This window comes from Lissotriton vulgaris, chromosome 5 (assembly GCF_964263255.1).
Source record: "Lissotriton vulgaris chromosome 5, aLisVul1.2, whole genome shotgun sequence".
Taxonomy (NCBI): Eukaryota; Metazoa; Chordata; class Amphibia; order Caudata; family Salamandridae; genus Lissotriton; species Lissotriton vulgaris.
The window spans coordinates 468,457,512-468,479,283 of NC_141693.1; the positions used below are offsets into that span (position 1 = coordinate 468,457,512).

At 42.9% G+C, this 21,772-nt stretch overlaps 1 pseudogene; it reads left to right on the plus strand.

Moving 5' to 3' along the window:
- The window catches only part of LOC147711097 (claudin-7 pseudogene), an 81,524-nt pseudogene extending 67,540 nt beyond the window's left edge, over positions 1-13,984 (plus strand).
- The last annotated feature ends 7,788 nt before the right edge of the window (positions 13,985-21,772 follow it).

The following is a 21,772-nucleotide window of genomic DNA, read 5'->3' on the forward strand; positions in this document are numbered from 1 at the left end:
GCATTTATATAGTGCTTGATACCCCTGACGAGGCGTTGAAGCGCTTTTTCTGCGAGTAGCACGCTACTCCGGGACCCATGGAGGATTAGTGTTGAATTAGTATAGTGAAACATGCAAGTACATTTTAAGTGGTGGATAGGTTAGTCAGTTATTTGGATTTGGAATGATAGCAGAAGGATAGAGGAGGACAAAGGTTTGTATTTATTTAGCGCTAGTTGTCGCACGCTATTCAGGAAGCCTATAAAGGATTAGTGGTGAATCAATATGGTGAAATATGAAGTAATTTCAGTGGTGGATATTAGTCAGTTACTTGGAGTGAGAAGAATAGCAGAGGGATAAAAGGGGAAGTAAGATTTACATTAATATAGCACTTGTTCCTCTGATGGGTGTTGAAGCGCTTTTCTAGCGAGTAGCAAGCCACTCCGGAACCCATAAAGCATTAGTGTTGAAAAGGAGTATTGTATAAATATGAAGTCATTTGAGTAGTGGATATATTATTCAGTTATTTGGGTAGTATATTAGTGTAGTAGAATATGGAATTTGAGAAGTAAACATGTTAGTCTGTTAATTTTGATTGAAAATGAGAGTGGAGAGATAAAAGAGTGAAGTTTTATTTTCTTTTTTAGGTCTTAGCAGTAGGAGAAGGCTTTTGGATGAGTAAAAAGGAGTTTTGGAGGGGGGAGTCAGAGGGAAGAGTTTAGAAAGGTTTGTTTTAGGGGATCTTGTTGTATTCCTACATGATGTCGTTTTTAGAACTTCTGTATGTCATGTAGAATGCTCCTGTGTCAGCAGCTGATTTTGCTGTTGGATCTCGCTGTGTTAACTGCTCTACTCTACTTGTGGATGTCAAGTTGTCATTCCTGCATTAAAGCTACTTTCTTCTAACCTACGCGTTGACTCCTTCACTACATAATTTCTGGCGACGACTGGGTAACTACAGCTACAGCTGTTAACAAGAAGGATTTATGGAATGAGATGCTGCTGTTGGATCTCGCTGTGTTAACTGCTCTACTCTACTTGTGGATGTCAAGTTGTCATTCCTGCATTAAAGCTACTTTCTTCTAACCTACGCGTTGACTCCTTCACTACAGATCTGTATAGTAAAAAGAGGTGTCAGGTGATGCAAGGAGGGGTAGAGTTGGAGAGAGTTTAGAAAGGGTTATTTTGGCGATCATAGTAGTGGTATGGGGTTTGGGATAAATGAGAGAGTGGATGTAGAGGGTGTATTGATAGATGTATAGGATGAGAGATAGGGTAGTGTATTAGAAGGAGTAGTAGAAAGAAGTTTGAGATGAGTCAGAAGGTTGGGCTAGAAGATATATTAAGCAGAGTATAGGTTGAGAAATAGGGTAGTGCATTGGAAATGCTAAACTAGAAGAAAGTGATAAATATATAGATCATTGAAAGTATATAGATACATGAAGGAGGTAAGTATATGTAGATTAAAGATATTGATAGAGGCACAGGATAAGAAATAGGGTAGTGCATTGGATATGCTTTTTCAGGAGAAAAGTAACAGACACACAGATCCAAGTACATGGAAGGTACATAGATGCACAATGGAAATATGTACATGTAGACCAAAGATGAATTTTATTTATTTATTATTCTTTTTTCTCTTAACATAATATTATTTTACATGTTTATACAAACTAATACACAAAGATACTTACATATCTATAGTGAAAACAATTGCTTATATATTGTGGTGCATGCTGGTACATTACTCTGCATAGTGTTGTACGTGGTATACATTTGGTGTGAGTGTGTTGCTCTGTTTGTGGATGTGGATGGTGTGGGCTGGGTATTGCTAAATGAGAAAAAGGGCATAATTTCTGGCCCTAGTCCTGACCAGTCTCAAACAGGATCAAACAGGCAACTGCCCTTGTCATGTACACCCTTAAGAGGCTCAAACAGGCAACTGCCCTTGTCCTCTCCGCTCTTAATAGGCTCAAACAGACAACTGCCCTTGTCCTCTCGCCCTTAGCCTCAAAGCCCGGGCTGAGACCCCCTAAGCCTGGCTTCTTATAGCCCTATTAATCAGGTGACCCCTTCAGCCAATGGGAACCCTAGCCCTAACGCTATCCAATCACAACAGTAGCCCTACAATCTAGAACCAATAGGAGACCAGGACTGTACAGCCAATGTTAGCCCTAGTCCAAGCACCCCATAAGTTCAAAAACCCTGATCTCTACATCCAATAAAGGCCCTAGTCCTACCAGTAGTCCCAACAGTCCAAGCAACCAATGGCATAGGTAGCCCTAGTCCCTACTTCCAATAGAAAGCCTAACCCTACTCTTAGTCCCAAAACTAGTCGAGCAAACAATCACACCAGAAGCCCTAGTCGCTACTTCCAATTAAAGGTCTAACCCCAGCCCTAGTCCCAACCCTACAATGATTGAATCACAGACCCAGAAACCAATAAGAACCCTCAAATACCCAACCAATGAGAACATCAACCCTAATCCAATAGAAACACCAGATACAACCACCAATCAGTGTACACATGTACCAACCACTAGCAGACCATATAATGTCTCAGACACCTCAGACAAGGTTTGCTGGCCAGGGAGTTAGAATCTGGTTTTCCTGTTCAGAATCTCCTAGGAGACAGACAGGCTCAATCCACACTTTGGACTACTGCAGGTAAAGGCCTCACTAACTTGAAATCTAATAATACTGTTTGAATAACACTTTACTCCCTCTGCTAGCCAAAAAACAAAGTGCACAGGCCCTAGTAAACACAGTTTAAACAGCTCACAGAAGCACCCTCTGCCGTAGAATATCCCTGTTGCAGGGGAGGTGGGGGGGCAGGGGAAGGCAGGGGGGCTGGTTTCACTGGCTTGTGAACACAAAATGGTGGCTGGGGGTGCACTGTTTTAACATACAGGTCTTAGCACAGAGCAAAGGAGAAATTTGGAGGGAAAACAGATTTGTCACCAAGGAATGAGAGGGATAAACTACAGAGGTTGGACTTCAAATCCCACAATTTAACACGTTAAATGGGAGCCATCATGGGCAGGGAAAAAACACAAGTTTAGAAGACAAAACAGGTAATAAAATAGGCAATCACAGGCAGGTCAAAACTACAATTTTAACCTGTAACAACCTCAGGCAAAGACAGTAATCACAGAAAGGGAAAATCGTTTTTTAAACAACTTTTTGTTTTGGGTAAGAGACAGCACTAGTCTGCCTCCTTACTACTCCCTGGACTCTGCTCACTGCAGTCTGGGGCACAGGTAGGCTGCAACTCACAAGATGGAGGAGAATGATTTGGGGTGCACCCAGCAAGGCCTTAAGGGGCCTGGGCAGGTGTGAGAGGAGGGCTCAGACTTGCCTGGTAGCTGAATAGCCAATGGTCTGCTGGCCTGGAGGTGGGGGCTGGGGAGCTGCTTTTTTGATGTGCCACAGTACCTAAAACTGAAAACGCAGTACCTGTGACTCACAGTAAAGCCACATCTTATTCAACGGAGTGACTCTATTCGTGAAATTAAAAGTAGTTCCAGCCTAATTTCCTACATTAGGGATTTGAATAACAGTTTGTTCCCACCTTGTGTGTCCATATATTTTTGGGGACTTCCCTCTTTTTTGGTGGGGGTTTACACCAGAAGTAACTCCAAGAATGGCATCAGAGGGAGACCACCCTCAGCCTCAAAATCCTCAGGATATGCAGGAGGAAAGCAGAAGCCCAAAACTCCATTATTCAGGAGTTCTCATTTCCACATGGCTTCAGGCCGGGCCATAGTACGGAATCCGCGCTCCTCACCTCCACTGAGAGTCTGCGGGAAATCATGGACACCGGTAAAAGTGCCGCGCTGATACTGCTCGATCTTAGCGCGGCCTTTGACACGGTGTCCCATGCCATTCTGCTAAAACGCCTGGAAGATATAGGAATTGTGGACTCAGCGCTCCAATGGTTTCGGTCATTCCTAACCAGCAGATCATTCAGGGTATCTGCCCCTCCGTTTATCTCCAAACCCCAAGACATAGGACAAGGTGTCCCACAGGGCTCGGCTCTCAGTCCCTCCCTGTTTAATCTATATATGCAACCTTTGGCGGAGGTTGCTAAGAGATGGGGCCTCACAATGGTGTCGTATGCTGACGACACTCAGTTAGTCATCAGCCTTAGTGAGGCCCCCTCCCCGGAGGCCACCAACTTCAGGGATGGACTGTCTGCTGTCGCCAAGTGGATGACAGCAAATTGCCTCCAACTGAACGGTGGCAAAACCGAGGTACTGATAATGGGAAAAAACAGCAACAACTGGAACGATTCATGGTGGCCCCAGTCCCTGGGCCCAGCACCCCCTCCAAAAAACTTAGTAAAAAATCTAGGGGTATGGCTGGACTCCACCCTGAGCTTCCAATCGCACACTAAAAAAGTTGCCGCAACCTGCATTGGACTTCTGAGAAGCCTATACCCCATCCTAGGCTATTTCGACTCCAAGACACGACAACTCATAGTGCAGTCTACTATCTTATCAAGACTGGACTATGCGAGCGTCCTGTTGCTGGGAGCTAATAAAGCTGAGATAAAAAGATTCCAACGAATCCAGAACTCGGCAGCTAGAGCGATAGTAGGCCTTCCAAGAAGGTGCTCAGTAAGAGCGACTATGTACAGACTTCATTGGCTGCCCATAGAAGCCCGTATCCAGTTCAAGGCCCTCTTATTTGCCTTTAAGATCTTGAAGAATGAAGGCCCAGAGCTTCTCCGTCCTCTGATGACCCCCTACAAGCCCAAACGGAACCTCCGGTCTATGGGGCAACATCTAGCTCTGATACCCCAGACGAAATTTTGTCGCATCGGAGGTCGCTCTTTCAAGCTACTGGGGGCCAAGCTGTGGAACTCCCTCCCTCTCCACATCCGCTGCATGGATGATTTGCTAGCCTTCCGAAGAGCGATCAAAACCCATCTATTTCCCGCCCCGTAGGTCCCTCTTTCGCATCCAGTAGATTGTGTTACGGTTCTAGCGCCGGGACGCCCCGTCGCTGGGGCAGCTGTTGCGCTCTACAAAACAGGTAACATAACATAACATAACACCAGGCGAGAAGACGGTCTCTGCAAATAAAATAACAAGGAATATATATGACAAGGAGTTCAGCAGAGGAACATGGAAGAAGAATGCCTTCAGAACTTTCAGAATGCAGAAGCCTCTAAAAACATTGCATTCCCTGTAGTTAAATGCAGCAAAAAGAAGATGGGAAGTAGAGCAGGGCGAGTCTACATCTGGCCTGGGTGCTTCTACATGTGGCACTTCTCTACAGCACTTGGTGGCTCTTGAAGATACACTTGCCTTGGCTGTACTTGCTGCCCAACAAGTGCACCTGAGTCATGCATACTCCCAAACTGGGTAATACAGTGTGGCTAAATAATTTCTGTTTGGGAGCATAGTGCAGCTGCTCATGATAAGCAGTTGGTTGCCAATGAAGCCACCTGCAAAAAAGAAAACATTTTTGCACCTAAGTTTTGAGCCCCAGTTGTGTTGTTATTTTTAGTTAATCTACGAAAAAACAAAGATTCTAGTTAGAACCAGCTCTACTATTTCAACAGAATCAATGTTTATGTTGCTTGTCATGTCTGCCATTAACTATGAAGGTTTGCTGCTATGGACCTGGGTCCAGAAGTGGTAATATTAGATTTGCAGAAAGTGTTTGCAATATAGGCACCACTCTCTGAAATTTACTAATAGGTTAGTTCACAAAACACTGGATCACAGTAGTTCATAATCCTAGCTCATCATCTACCGTCTCCCAGCTACCTCATCTGTATTCATGAGATAGGTTGCAAATTGCAACCTACTACAATTGTCTTCCATCACACATATGGGGATCTGCTGGGGTCACCAGACCATCATGTCTGTGATCAGTTTGCCAAAGCCAGGCCCTTTGCCCAACCCGTAGAGGGTGACCGTGCAGTGTTTGTTGGCTAAAGAGCCTGACCAGGCTGCATAACCTGTACCCCTGAGGGGCAGCGAGGAATTGACCCAACCACCATCCCCTCCCCCCAGAAGGCGGCTAACCCCGACTGTACAAAAAATGCTTTTCCTATGGAAACTGTGACTAACTATAACTGCACCAGCATATGTGATATAATGTCACTGCTATTTAAAATATACAGATAGGCTATCTTTCAGTATAAAAAGAGGATTCTGGAACAGAAACATGCAATTGTGAATAAAGATATGAAATATCCAGTGTACATCACTTTTTGTCAGAACACTAGGGGGGTTGTGAGTTATTGAGTTACTCCGGAATTGCCACAGTGAGATCAGATATAAGAAGTGGAAACACGCAACCAAAAATAAGGAGACTTTAAGCATTATACATAATATCCCTTGACACAAAACATCCAACAAGTCTTAACCTGGACGAGGTACTTAGGGCATGATTTGGATTTCAGTGGATGCGTTACTCCGTCACAGCGGAGATGGATATCCCGTCCACTGAAATATAAATTCCATAATATCCTATGACATGATATCCATCACTGTTGTAATGGAGTAACCCATTTGCCGAAATCTAAATAAGGCCTGTAGTATTTATTTGGGATAATATAGGAAAATAGTAGACGTGCAGCCTGTTTTTTACTAAATTAATTTTTCTCTAACTGTTGCTGAGCACATACCTGCAAGGCCCAAATTATTATTAGCATGGTTGTATATAACATTTTTGGAGAATCAAGACTAAAATAGTTTTTTTGGATTGAGGAATAATGTTTCTATTTTTGTAAAATTTTTATATATTGATGTTCCCATTTTTGAAGAATATACACTAATACCAGGCCCGGACTGGCCGTAGCAGGCACCGGGCAATCCCCTGCTGCTCCGCACGGGTGGGGGCCGATTTTGTCACAGTGCCATTTTTGCAGCATAGCTGCAAAATCGGCCCTGTAACAAAATCGGCCAAAAACCGGCCCTGGCAAAGAGCTTGGTGGCACACCCAACCCCCGAAGGGGGGCTGGAGCCGGCCAAGCACTTTGCCACGCCCGGTTTTGGCTCCCAGTCCGACCCTGACTAATACCAATTTTATAGATATATTTTAGAAATTGTGGTTTTAAACTAAGAGACATGAACAAAACACTCACTAGTGCCTTTAGTTTTGATGCATTGTATTTGATAAAGGGACTACTAGGTCTTGAAGTTGGTTACTCATGTTAACTTATTTTAAGTGCAAAACACAAGGATGCTTGGTTGGCAATTCTGCCTTACCTTTCTTTCTTCTTAGTTGAAATGAGTGATTTTCTCGCCGAAAATGAAAAACACATGATATATGACACAAAATGTTAACAAGTACTAACTTCAATCCCTGTTTTCATTTTGAGAAAATATGATTTTTGAATGAATGTCCTCATTTGGGAATTTTCTTTCTCAAACCACTGTGGCAAAAATGTTTTGTAAGAAATAAAATATTTTTTTCTATATATGGCCTTAACAGACTTAACTTTTCTATGTCTAGCAATGATCACATACAAAATGTATTCAATCAATCAGGATTTATAAAGCACAGCTAATCACAGCTAATCACCCGGTAGGGTAACCAGGCGCTTGAATAAGCCTAAAGGCTTATTCGAAATTTCCATTTGTATTCCGGAAGTGAGGTGATGGTCCAAAGGTGTGTGGGGAGGCTGTTCCAGGTCTTCGCTGTGATGTGGGAGAAGGCGCGTCGTCCACTTCTGCTTCGGAAAATGCCGGGAGTATAAGCAAGTGAAAGAGAGGCGCAGAGTAGTCTTCTTGATGGTTGTTGGAAGTTCAGACTGTGGTTAATGTAGGAGTACATGGAACAGCAGTTTGAATTGCCATCTTTTCTGAGAAAGGACTTTGTGTAGACCAAAACATGTTACACCACTCTTAACAGGCTATTTTTTACGTTTGAAATTAAATAAATCAGTGGACACTTAAAACTGTGTGCATGCACATCTGAGACAAGAGAAATGGAGTTCGATATTACACAGAAGCAGTATTCCCTATCTAGACATGGTTCAGCAGCACTTTCACTGAAAATACATTTATTTATTAATTTTGTTGACCCCGTGGATGGATTTGCCCGAGATTTGGCTATCACTCGGCATAGTTAGCTGAGGTTTGGCATGCCACTTCTCATGCAGATCCATGCAGGAGAAAAAAACGTATAGGGGGATCACAATTGTGCTTTCCCATTTTAGCTCGCATAGGAAATTTTGCTTGCACCTACAGCCCACACTGCTGAACAGTTTTATATCAAACTTGGAATAAAAATAGAACTTTATAGAGAAAGTGCTCTTCTGTTTGCTGTTTAGCAGCTTCTGAAATAAGGGTGTTTGATAAAGCTGCCATGTGGGCTTGAAAGGGTTAACACTTTATGTATTGTGCTGTTTTAAATCGGGAATTATGATCCCAGACTTCCATCAGTCACATCTTACATTTTTTTGACAAAGGTGATTGGATGGACAAAAGGGCTGACATTTTTTTTTCTGCCATGTTGAAAATCTTGAATTGATTCTGGTTCGTCATTTTTGAGCTGTGGGAAAAAAAAATTCGCTGCAATGTGGGGCCAAACTCAGAGGTATCTGATCCCAGAGCACTACTTAGGGTACCTATAGGGGTGGGAAACTTAAGACCCAAACCAGGGAAAACATTTAGACCAAAGCGCATTTTCTAAAATCAAAAAAGGAATCACGGTCCTCAAGCCGCCATTTCAGGTTCTGGATTTGACTTCAATTTTGTGAACGCATTGCGTAAAATTCATGACTTGTAACTTTTGTACTGCAGGAAAAATGCACAGAAAACAGGAGCCACTAAAACCAGTGTATGACCACAGGAATGTAGAGGCATGGAAAACACAAGGGTCCCGGTAGAAGGTTGGGAGCAGTCCTTGTGCCCAACACTTGCTGTGCTTAGCCAAAGGCTGTGCAAATTGGTGGTTCGCTAATGGCAGTGGTTGGGTTGAAGAGCATGTCAAAACAGCCACTGTTTCATTCCTCACGTCGCCCAGCAAGTTAGTTGCCAGGCCAATGGATACATGTTCCATACAACCGACTGCCAATATGAGCCTCAATTATTAAAAGCACTCGGGGAAATCTTGTTATCAAATAATTTTTTTTATTTATACGATATAAAAATGCAGCAGGTTGTTGGTGATGCACTTTAGTCTGTAAGTAGATCTTCGCTCAAACCAATGTGTAACACAAAATCATCATAGAATAGACGCAGGGCTCTAGCAAGTCTAGCAAAATCAAGTAAAAACAGATTTCGCCCTGGCTGTATGTTTCAGAAAAATGAAATGCTGATATGTCTACGGTATACTTCATCATAATAATAAAAAAATCGGAACGTAAGTTACTAAACATTCTAGGTAAATGTAAATTAATCAAGCATTATTATGATAGCACATTGGTTCTTAATTGTATCAATATAATGATGTTTCATTCTAATGTTGCACAGTCTAGGTGAGAGCATTTGTTGTATAGCATGGTAATATAATTGCAGCAATAATCTGGTTGATGTGAGAATGGTTATTTCAAGTCCTGAATTAATATGTGTAGTGCTAAAAAATATCCTGATATTCAGTCTTATTTAACACACATGAAATGATGAGCCATCTAGTATTTAGTTATATTGATATTTAAACAGTATGATGCTATTTTTAGATTTACCCAGTCGTGTTTGTCCGAACATGCCCCACTATTGAAATACATTTTGTGAATCAGCTTAGAGCAAACATAATATTCTGTTTTTGGGCCACACGTTTCTAGGAGGAAAGAAGTGACTTGGAAACTAACTTACCGTAAATTGCCCAAAGCTTGATCATATCGCAAGATTGTCCAAAATAACATTCATTTTTTGACATTATCAATGTACCTCAAACTGCACATTAAGTTTCTCATCACAGTTCACTCCTATGGTGCTTTATTTTCTAGTGAAATTATATATTGTGATTTTAACTGTCAAAGTTTCATAATCCTGGTACCACCTCTGATGGCATTCTCTAGTATAACTATGATAAAATATGTCAACATGCATTCTCCAGGTGCTCCTGGTGGAAGTGCCTCATCACCAGATACCTAAAATCTCTAGACATTCTATTGTGTCTTACAAGTGATGTCAAAAATGTACCGAAAAAGATCCTCATGTTCTCACTGTTGGTGCAGGCATTACGTTATTTACAAGGGAGCAAATAGGTCTTGTTGAGCCTTCTGACATTGGTCCATTTTAAGAAAACAATGTATTAGTTCATCCTTCAGGTATTTTGATCATCTATATGTGATGTCTGCTTTATTGCCAATTGTAGTTTTCAGTGCATTTTATGTCTGATGAATAGTCCAATTTTTGTTGAAGATATTGGGGATGACTTTAGATTCCAAACAGAAATCCATTATCAAGAGTTTTGTTTCCTTGCTCACTTTTTAGTCTTTGTTTTTGAAAGAACAAATGTATTTTTCTTTGACTTGTTGTCAATAGGGATTCCGAATACCCTCCATTTACTAATTTGTTGTGCCATTGGTCTTTTTGGTCTGTGCAAGCCATGTCAGTACTACTGTTTCTTATTACACAGATTAGTTCTCAATATGACATTCAGCATTTAATGCTAGGAGGATAAGAGTTTGTCGCATTGTGTATGCTGTTTTGTGCTGTGGCCTGACAAAATAGATGTTTCTAGAGCTTTATTTACTACTTTGATCTCAACATCCGAGAAACGGATGCTTTTGCTGTTCCTATTTCCTATAAATGTTAGATTCAGGTTATTGGTATTGTTTTATTTAGTAGGATGATATACATCTTGTTTGTTTTCTAACAAAATTAGAAATAGATCTTCTATGTATTGGTGCCATATTAATACACACACTTAGGCCCAAATTATGAGAATTTGGAGGAGCGGTGACGAAGTGGTGCAAACCACCACGCCACAGCTCCACCATAGCTCATGCTGGCCGCCTGCAAGATTATGACTTATTCATAGTCTGGCAGGCAGGCAGCATAGCGGTTCTTATTGTGGTGCCCTTTAAAAGGCAGCTGTGCCTTTCAAAAAGGCACCGCAATGAGAACGCCTTACAAGATTCCTGCACAACATGGACTCATAAGTCCATGCCGTGCAGGGACCCATGTGCATGCACACAGGGGGGCACATGTTATGCCCCCTGTGCATCCACATATGTCTGATGCACAGGGGGGCCTACAGGGCCCCATTTGTTTCCTCTCTGCCAGACTTTTCATGGCGGTGGAATGGCCATGAAAAGTCTGGCAGAGAGGAAACTCGTAATATGCTTGCCGGGACTCTGGCGGTCCCACCAAGCATATTGCAGCCTCTGACCGCCACTTCTATGCCAGGGAACAGCGACCCTGGCAGAGTCGGTGATCCTAGTGAGGTTCAACTGCCAAAGTCGTAATCAGACGTTTGGACTTCGGGTGCAGTGGTGGCTGGGTCCTCCACTGCTGCACTACCATGAGTCTGGTTGTCCAAGGACCACCAGACTCATAATCTGGCCCTTAGTGTAATTCTCAATCTGCTCCATCCATAACTTTCACTTCCCACTTTCCCATCAATAGTTTGGCATAGTTAGGAAGCAACCTTGTGCCCATTGCAGTTCCCCATGTTTCTCTTTATAGTTTGCTCTGAGATAAGAAAATGTTTTTCTAGGTATTCATTTGGGTACCCTATATCATACTGTTGTGCTGCAGATATTGCAGTGGTCTACTATTTGGAAAAAACTCACATGCCTTGACTTCATGTTGGTGATTGATGTGTATAAACAGAGCAGTGGCATCTAATGTTATCATGAGATCATTTGTTTACCAAGGGATGTCATAGCTTTTGAGCATAAAGTTTTCACTTTCTCTTATGTATTATGGAAGTATGGTAGCATGTGGATGCAGAAAGTGGCACACAAGTTCTGAGCTTGTCTCCAAAAAGCTAGTTATGAATGAAACTATCAGATGACCTGGTGGTTTGGTTAGGTTCATTTAGATTTTAGGGATCAAATAGGTGGTTGGAGTTGTTTTTTGAGATAATGGTATTCGCAATCAATCAGCCCTCATACTTTCCACACAAGGAGTTTATTGTGATCTTGCCTAATTTCTTCTCTCTGTTCCCCAACTGTGCACAGTTGGTAACTTTCCATGTTGCTCATTTGTTATTAAGATTCTTATTCATACATTTTTGTTGTTGTGAGTACAGTATTTTGTCCCTTGTTCAAGAGTTTTAAAATGGAATTGCTATCATTACACACCAGATGTAAAACTTTGCGTCTCTCTTTTGGTTAGTCTGTCTAACGCCTGTCATGTTTCCTTCGTTTTTTAAAGTCCATGATTATACTGTCCTGAATTACTTACTTGCATCTATTATATGTTTTCGGTATATATATATATATATATTTTTTTTTTTCTCTTGAGTCCATTGTGTTCAGTTGCATACAGTGCTTGAGTGAAGATTAAAGGTTTAGATTGTATTATTCTCTTAGGTGTATGATACATCCAATGTTTTCAATATTTGAACGGTCTCTAAGTCCTTGACTTGTAACACTTCTTACAGTACTTATGTTTTATCTCATTTACTGGACATTCTTGTAAGCTTGAAAATTGTTTGCCAGCTTCAGCTTTCTAATGAATTTACATGTATGTATGCTGGCCTGTGTATAGTTCTAGCGGTGTCCTGGGCAAAATGTAAGACCTAATTGTAATACTTCTTCTTCTCTGGTCGAAAGATGGTCTTATAGGTTTATTATAGTATTTTCTTTCATATTTTGCAGTACAGGGTTTTGATTATTATTAGGGCCACTGTTCCCAATAACCTGCGCGCGCCCTTTGAAGGCACCCCAAGCGCGCAGTGCTCATTATTTAGCCCGCACATTCTGAGACTGTTCGTGCCGCCGCTTTTAACATGCGAGCGGCACGAAACCCCAGCATTTCTGTTCGCGTTCACGTGCGGCCCTTGCACTTGCTCAATTCCTTTCCTGCCAGTGCACCGCTGCGGGGCTGATTGTGGGCCATTGAGTTTGTATTCATATTAAATGCAGCGCACATGGGCTGCAATTAATATGAATACTACCTCAATGGCCCTCAATCAGCCCCGCAGCGGTGCACTGTTAAGAAAAGAAAAACTGAGTTTCAAACATGACGTGTGCTTTAGCACACGCGGTGTTTGACACTGTGATTTTTTTTTCTTAACAGTGAACAGATGTGAGGCTGATTGTGGGCCATTGAGTTAGTATTCATATTAATTGCAGCCCGTGTGTGCTGCATTTAATATGAATACAGACTATGAAGAGAAAGGGAGGAGGCGCCGGTCGGACAGAGGCTCAGAGAGGAAGAGGGCGGCGGATCCGAGCAGGGGAAGAGAGGCCAGAGCGGGAGGGGAGGTGCTGCAGAGGCCAGGATCAATCATGTCGAACTCGGACTGCAGATACTGGGCTTCGTGCTGGCGCTTCTGGGCTGGATCGGGCTGATCGTGTCCACAATCCTGCCCCAGTGGCAGATGAGCTCTTACGCCGGGGACAGCATCATCACGACCATCGCCGTCAACCAGGGGCTGTGGATGAGCTGTGCCATCCAGAGCACGGGCCAGATGCAGTGCAAGGTGTAAGACAGCATCCTGGTGCTGTCCGGTTCTCTACAGGCCACACGAGCGCTAATGGTGGTTTCATTGTGGTGTCCGCTGTGGGAAGAAGGCGCGCGTCGCCATGACCGGGGGCATCGTCTTCCTGCTGGGAGGTCTGGCTGCTCTGGTTGCATGTTCATAATACGGCAACACGATTGTGCAGGACTTCTACAACCCCTTCACCCCGGTCAACACCAAATATGAGTTTGGATCTGCAATCTTCATTGGCTCGGCAGGGTCGTTGCTGGTGGCCCTCGGCGGTGCTCTGCTCACTTGCTCTTGCCCAAGGAAGTCTGGGTCCACAAGTACCCCAAATCGACGGCAGCGAAGGCACAAGTCCTTTTGCAATCCCTTGTGTCTCATAATACAGATGTTGCAGATGGTCATATGTTTGGATAATGCCTTCAGGATTGGGTGATATATTAATGAAAATGCGAGACATCAGCTAAACATGCATGTGTGCTCCATACAGTCCACGAGCATCAGTACATTAATAGATTAATAACGTGGAAATGCGTGTGACTATGAGGAAAATGTATCTGATTAAAAGCCCTGACGTTACATTAGAGCTCACGGACAGAGGGATAGCCAAACATTAAGACTGCAAGAGAGAGGAGTGGGGAATAAAGGCACAAGTGTAAACATGAGAGAAGGATACATATAGAGACGAGATGTAATGAGAAACCTGTTAAGAAGACAGAGATGAGAAATAGAAAGGAAGAGATTCGAAAATATTAGAGTAGTATGAAGGCCTGAGGGAGAAATTAGATAAAAAGTGAAGGACCAAGAGACACGAGAGGATAGGAATTGACATGTCCTTCAAAGGAATATAGCGATTCTGAAGAATAGTTGGTGACAGCGAGCGACATCCAGAAATTAACTTTGAGGACAAGACGGAAAACCATGCTCCATTCCATTTGTAGGTTTGCCCCACTCTCTATAGTTCGGTCTCTTCTTCCCCCGTACTTGCTCCAGGACTAGGCATTTTGTTACAGGGCGAAGGAGGGCTCTGGTGTCTCCTTGCTGACTTCTCCCTCCAAATTGTGGCTCGTGAGTCCATTATTTTGTGTGGGTCAAGCAGATTAATTAAGCATTTGCAATGCAGTAGGTCTCGTATATCCGAGAGTTTCAGCTATGAGCATTGTAAAATGACAAAGCCTTTTATTTACTTTTTAAAAGTCAACACATAAATAAAAAGTATTGTCATTTACAATACCAGTAGCTCAAAATCGTAGTAAATGTGTGACCTATTGCATTGCAAATACTTGTTATAATGTTTTTCCCATCCTGCTGGAGTCTTGCGGGAGTCAATGCGGCCTGTGTACTACTTTGTGGGCCTGAAAATGTTTCAGAATTTGGCCCCAGGGGGGGCTCTCTGATATAAAATACTGTATATAATATCTGTTTTAATATTCAGAAATTTGCACACGTACAAGAAGTAATACTTTCAGAATGTCAGAGTTTTCTTTATGTGAAAGAAAGAGTATGCTGATATCTTGGAATAGCTGTGATGATGGGGCACGGAGGGCCTGGAACAATGTAACCATGCATCACCCGAAGTTAATAAAATGCTCACTGCCCACATCCACGTGCATTTGGAGTTTATATGATTGCATAATATTGCTTGCTATTTCCAGTCCTTATAAATGAGGCGTGGTATATAAAGGGCTATACAAAAACACATTATTGTTCCTGCTATTATTATTAGCACACCAGAAGAGGTTGGGCATCAGAGAGAATTGTGGAACAGGTGACAATGAGACAGAAGCCAGGGCGGAGGCAGGCCGATTAGGGAATAAGTACCAAAAAGAGAACCAAGGGTGGAGAGTGAGGGTGGGACGAAGAGGAACTGCGCCGTTGTGGGTAGTAGCTGAGCTCTGGTGGCTTGGTGCCACCCCTCCCACAGTATGCCTCACAGCAGCTGGCAGGCCATAGATATCCACCAACACCAGCTCCTTGTGCGCCGACCAGTGACACTGTAACTCCTCTCTCTCGGCCTTCACTTCATGCGCCACCCACCGCCCTAGCCAACCATAGGCGGGGATTTCTCATCCCTGCTGCGGCAACAGCTGTTGTTTCAAAGGAGGCGACAAAGGAGAGAAACCGCAGCTATACCGAATATGCATGAGCAACATTTCAGCACCGGTGCACGACCAGAAATTAAGGGACCCAGAAAGACGTAACCACACCGACGTATAAAAGCAGCGAAGCAACAGCCGGACAAAATGATAGCTGCCTCGAAAGAAAACCAAAGTATGAACGCACTTCTAGATGACTAGATGACATAGCCTCATTCCATAACCATGGTTAATGTCACTCAGCAGATTTAAACAAGCATAAGCCTCTGTGTATCCAAATTGCAAATCTGCCTTAAGACCCTTAACGTGGCGCTGTGTGTGTGTGAAAAAGCACAGTATTTTCAGTTTTTTAATAAACGTTTGGAGGGATATTTGGCGCTGCACACACGCGCGGTCTGGTTTCTGGCGCACATAGCCATAGCTGCAGCGCACAGAGACCCTAAACTGCCGCACACAGAGGAAAAAAATTAGAGGGAACATTGATTAGGGCTCCTGGTTTTATGGCATTTCTTTTTTTTTATATTTCCATTTGTATTTATTCATATTATTCATATTTCTTTTTGTGCCATGTTATTGGTATTTATCCATATTTATTTTGGGTTTTGAGAATAAATGGAGTCGTAAAAACACTCATACATGGATGCTGTCGTGTTTTAGCAAATTAAGCAGCCACATATAAAAAAACACTGCACCCACAGGTGCATACTAGTGTTATACTGCAAATGCATGTTATCATGTGCCTGTATTTAAGGAAATATGATTCTGTACTGTAAGTCCCCATTCTGTCTGTCTGCTCAGTGTTTGCCTAGAGTTCATGAAAGACAGCATAATGAGGCACAAGAAGCACAATTTTCAGTATTTTTCTGCTTTTAAAAAGGAAAACAGACCGGAAATACATTGTTTTGTGTCTGTATTTATCTGTAAAAAAGAGTAAAAACGGAAAACTATGAGTCTTTTTATTTTTTTTGAATTGCTGCTATTTACCCCTTCTCTGTCTCCCCTTTCTTGCTCCTTTTCCTTCATCTTGTATGAATTACCCAAATAGGTTTTGTTATAAATTTTCCATTTTCATTAGTTGTCGTCCTCTTCATTCTGTTAGGTTGGGTATGTCTATTAGTCCGAGTTCATCTAAAAAAGTGCCAAAATGAGCATCTAGTTCTTCATTTTTAACATATCTAATTATCTTGCAATGGTATATACTTGCACCAAGTTGTAGTCTGGCTTTATCTCTTAAAATGTTCTGTTTTTTTTTCATCTTTATTTTTGATTTACATATTTCGTTATTTGCTCATCATTTTTATTTTAAATTGTGTAATATATTCTTGGTCTGCTTCCTCAATAATTTAATAATTTATTACTTTGATCATTTTAAAGAGCGCTTTTCTATTCAACATGGCAAATGTAATCAATGTTTTCAACAAGCTAAAAAGGAGCATGTATTAGTTCGAGTTATCTGGTCTTCCAGTAGTATAACATGCTATTTATAACAATTGTTGTGGGAGGGGAAATGCATCATGACCCAATCAAGGCTTCACTTCTTGGGAATGAAGGACCCCTCTCCACGCTCGAAAGTTTAATAACTAGCCCGTTTTGTCAACAAAGTACCTGCTTGTGTGGGGGCATTTCGTTCCTGGACTTACTGCCTTGGTTCTAGCACCTTCACCCTCCCTTCGTATTCACCCTCCCTCCGCCGCCGCAAGCCATTTTCCATTTTGCATCGCGGCCGCTGTGCGGGGGAGGGCTCCAGACATCAGGCTAGCAGGGACTGCAGGTTCCAGCCTGCAACGCGGCCGGAAGCCGCATCGACACCGCCAGGAACGCGCCAGGAGGCGCTACAAAATCCGCCCCTTCCCCCGTGTCGCTGGAGCGCGCTGGAGCACCGCTGGGCTAAGCCCGGGCAAAGGGCGGCCCGTCTGTGGCCGTCCGGGGCAGGACGAGGCTGGGCTGGGCCACACCCCTTATCTACTACTAAATCGTTCAGCTAGTAAGCTATGTGACACTTTTATTTTTCATCTATTAGATGATATTCTAAACTTGGCCTTCCTGTGCTGATTAACACATTACCTCTTTGCGACAGCAGTTTATATGTTCATAATTGGAGCTCCTGGGATTAGCTATCAACACTTATAACATTTATAATGTCCAAACAAATATCTACCCTGGATAACTATCTCGTAAAAGTAATAAACAAAATTAATAATGAACGGAGAAAATCGTTGGGTTGGGGGAGTCCACCCGCCTCACTCCTTACATCACCTATTGCCAATATCGCACCGTCTCCGGACACTAATTGCGACCCTGAAGTTCTGTTGATGGAAGTACAAGTAACGCCAGCAGCCACCCAGGACCCACCGGATGCATCCCATGATACACCAGCACGGCGTACCCCGGCTAAGAGAGCAGTGAGGGTGTGTAGGAAAGCGCAACTTAAGCGTGGGGGGAACTATAACAAGAAAAGAGCTGAAAACACACCAAAGTCCGTAACATGGAGACCCTTACCGAGAACTGTGCTGTTAATTTGAATACTGAACAATTTGATTTATTAGTCAGTATCATTGAGGATAAGTTTGAAACTATTGTTAAACCCTTAGTGGATAAATTAGACGTAATTTCAGCAGAAGTGTCTAGGCTAGGTAGTCTCTTGGATGCCCACATTGGTAAGGTCGGCAAGGTTGAAAGATCTAGGCCCAAAGAGAGGGGTGTATCAGTTATAACGCTGTACCTAAGCCCACGATGGAAAGTTGGGTTCAAACCAAGTAGCTATACCTGATCCCCCGTTATTGGCTAGTCAGAAAAAACGACGGCTGAAATGCCAGAAACCGGTCCCCGGAAGCTTGTTTCCTTCCCAGTGTAAGAATTGGCTTGGTAGTTTGGTTTGCCCTGTTCCCATCATGCACTGGGACAGGAACAGACTAATTTGCATATAGCCAGGTTCTGAGCTGGGATGGTGCAGTGAGCTAAAAAACGGTGTTGGATCTAGCCCTGATCTCTTGACTGGGTGAGAGTATTCTGCTTAATTCAAAAACTCTGTCCATCACCACCCCTTGTTGTTAAATATTTTGTCCACCCTAAGCGTGGAAGGGTATACTCAGATGTGAGTCCCTTGCTCATTGCACCATCAGGATTCAAGCAAGCCGGGCCGACGACGGCTGAAATGCCAGAAACCGGTCCCCGGAAGCTTGTTTCCTTCCCAGTGTAAGAATTGGCTTGGTAGTTTGGTTTGCCCTGTTCCCATCATGCACTGGGACAGGAACAGACTAATTTGCATATAGCCAGGTTCTGAGCTGGAATGGTGCAGTGAGCTAAAAAACGGTGTTGGATCTAGCCCTGATCTCTTGACTGGGTGAGAGTATTCTGCTTAATTCAAAAACTCTGTCCATCACCACCCCTTGTTGTTAAATAGTCAGAAAAAACAGGCAACAGCGGCACATGAAAGTATGAAGGGAGTGCTAGCACCAATGAAAAGTAGTTCTATTAATCTCCCACCTGATTGTGCACCCTATGTAGTTGTTCTTTCTAATGTACCGCCTTTGGATCCTAACCTGACCCAACTGAATCAGGAAACACACAATTCACTCAAAAATAAAACTGTCTCATGGCTGCACAGACAATGCGGGTTCCCTACCAATTACTCTGACCAAATATTAACAACCAGAAGAGTAAATTGGATCGGTAACTCAAGAAAAACCTGCAGGGGAGATTGTGTCATTGTTAACTTTAAACACACCCAACATGTGGCAACTGTTTTGCTTAGAACAGCCTCCTTAACCCCAGATGAGAATAGTGTGCGTGTACATCCAATTAGCTATTTTTATAACCATCTTATTAAGGCATCCCAGATTATCAATAGAGGTAGACCCTTTATTCCATTTATTCCCAACCATCACTCGACTTTTGAGGTTCCAACACAGAATAGATACCAAGCCCTGAGTTCTATGGACTCGAATGATTGACATCTAAAGGTCAGCAGGCAGCATCTGAGTTTAACTCGGAATACCAAAGGTAATAAATTGAATGGGTCTAGTTTAGACCCAGAGCGAATCATGAATGGTGTTCCCATAGCGACCATTGATAAAAGTCCTGAACCTGTCTCTGTTGTTGAGAGGGTGGCAGAAGATCAGAAATCTACATGTATCGAGAATATTAATGCTGGTTTAGTTGAGGATGGACTCTATGTGGATGCGGTTACCTGTAGTATTGTCCAAGGTCAACCTAAAAGTTGTTCCACAGGGGGAATATCTATTGTTAGCTGGGACATAGCTGGTTGAGCATCTCAAGGAAAGAATTTGGGGTGGGAGGACCTGATTAGGTCATGTGATATTTTATGTTTCCAAGAAACTTGGTGCCCCATTAAACCTAGCCTTGATGGTTTTGTTTGCTACAGTCTAGAAGCCTCAGAGTATAGGCATGGTAGAGCAAAGGGTGGTTTGCTTTTTCTGTGATCTGTTGATTTATTGCTGACTGTTGTTAAACATATAACAGTAGGAACTCATTCACAAATTCTATGGGTACAACAAAAGGAAGGCCCAGAGGTGCTTTTAATACATTTTTACAACAACATTTTTGATAACACATGGCACAAAGTTATTGAGGAATTAGAAAGTGCCCTTGCAAAGCTTGTAGTAGAAGCAAAATGTGGGGTGCAAAATAATAGCGGTGACAATACACCACATTTTCCTTACAATGCCTATGGCGAGGCAATAAAAAATATCATGTCCACTTACAATTTAGAGCCTGTAAAAGATGTTGGTGGCCAAATTATCCCTACCTATATTGGAAGGAAATCAAATTCTCATATTGACCATGTTATGGTTTCATCTAGCATTGTGCCAAATTGCATGACATTGGTAATTGAAGAATCTAGCCTAAGTGACCATAATCGCATTGTAATGAGAACAGAGATTTGGAAATGCAGTAGGCAGCGGGTGTCCCGAACCCTATGTAACGTTGAGCCTTATAGGCCAAATGGGACTAGGTTAAGGTGGAAAGGGGAAAAATCTGCAACAGTAATGATGACAATTATATCAAAATCTTTGGCCGATATTGACGGTATCCTGACAACAGGTAGTGCATCGGTTTCCATTCTGAATAATTTTATTAATATTAATAAAACAATCGATGCCATATTTACTGGAAGCAGGCCGCCGCCCCGGTAAAGGGTTGGTTTGACCATGCCTGTATAGCTCTCCTTTCCCAATTGAAACAGGTTCTAGCACTTAGATCTAGGGATAAGAACCAAGCTACACACCTGAGATACGAATACAAAATGGCACTTTCCAGAAGGAAGAGGGAGCTGCAGCAAGAAGCATGGGATAATTTGTCGTAGGCGGCAGAGACCTCTGATAGCTGCTTGTTTTGGTCCACGGTCAACTCCCACTTCCTTAAGGATGATAAAGCCCCACAACTTGCATCTAATGTTAGCAGCGAGGCTTGGGTCACCCACTTTTCAGCCATATTTCAAGCTGCAGGTCCCTCTGATGTAGAACAAAGATGTTGGCCTATAGTCCCTTTAGATATCACTCTGGGAGAGGTTGAACATAGTATTAAGGCCAGTATGGGGGGTAAGGCCCAAGGACCTGATGGAGTACCCATCGATGCTTAAAAGACTGTCCCGCTGCTGTGGGGACCTATACTTACCCTGGTATTAAATGCAGCTGTATCAACCCTGATTCCACCTACATGGGGAGATTCCATCATTGTCCCTATCTATAAGAAGGGGGACATGCTGCATGTAATTACCGTCCAATCAGCTTGCTTGACTCATCAGTGAAAATCATGAGTAGAGTGCTGCTGTTTAGGCTGGAAGAGTGGGCTGACGAGTATGGGATTCTTGCGAGCTCTCAATATGGCTCTAGAAAGGGTCGAGGAACACTAGATCAATGCCTGAATCTAGAACTACTAATTGGCAAGTATACCAAGGCTAAGCCTGGTACTCTATATCTCTGCTTTGCCGATCTAAGCAGTGCATTTGATCTGGTTGACCACTCCATTCTATGGCCAGTCCTGCTGGAACTTGGCGCACCAGAGGCTATTATTTTCTTCTTAGCCAGACTTTATGATAAGATGCAAACCTGTGTGCGCTATGGGGCAAGTGGGGAGTGTACCCCAAACTTCAGCGTAAAGCGCGG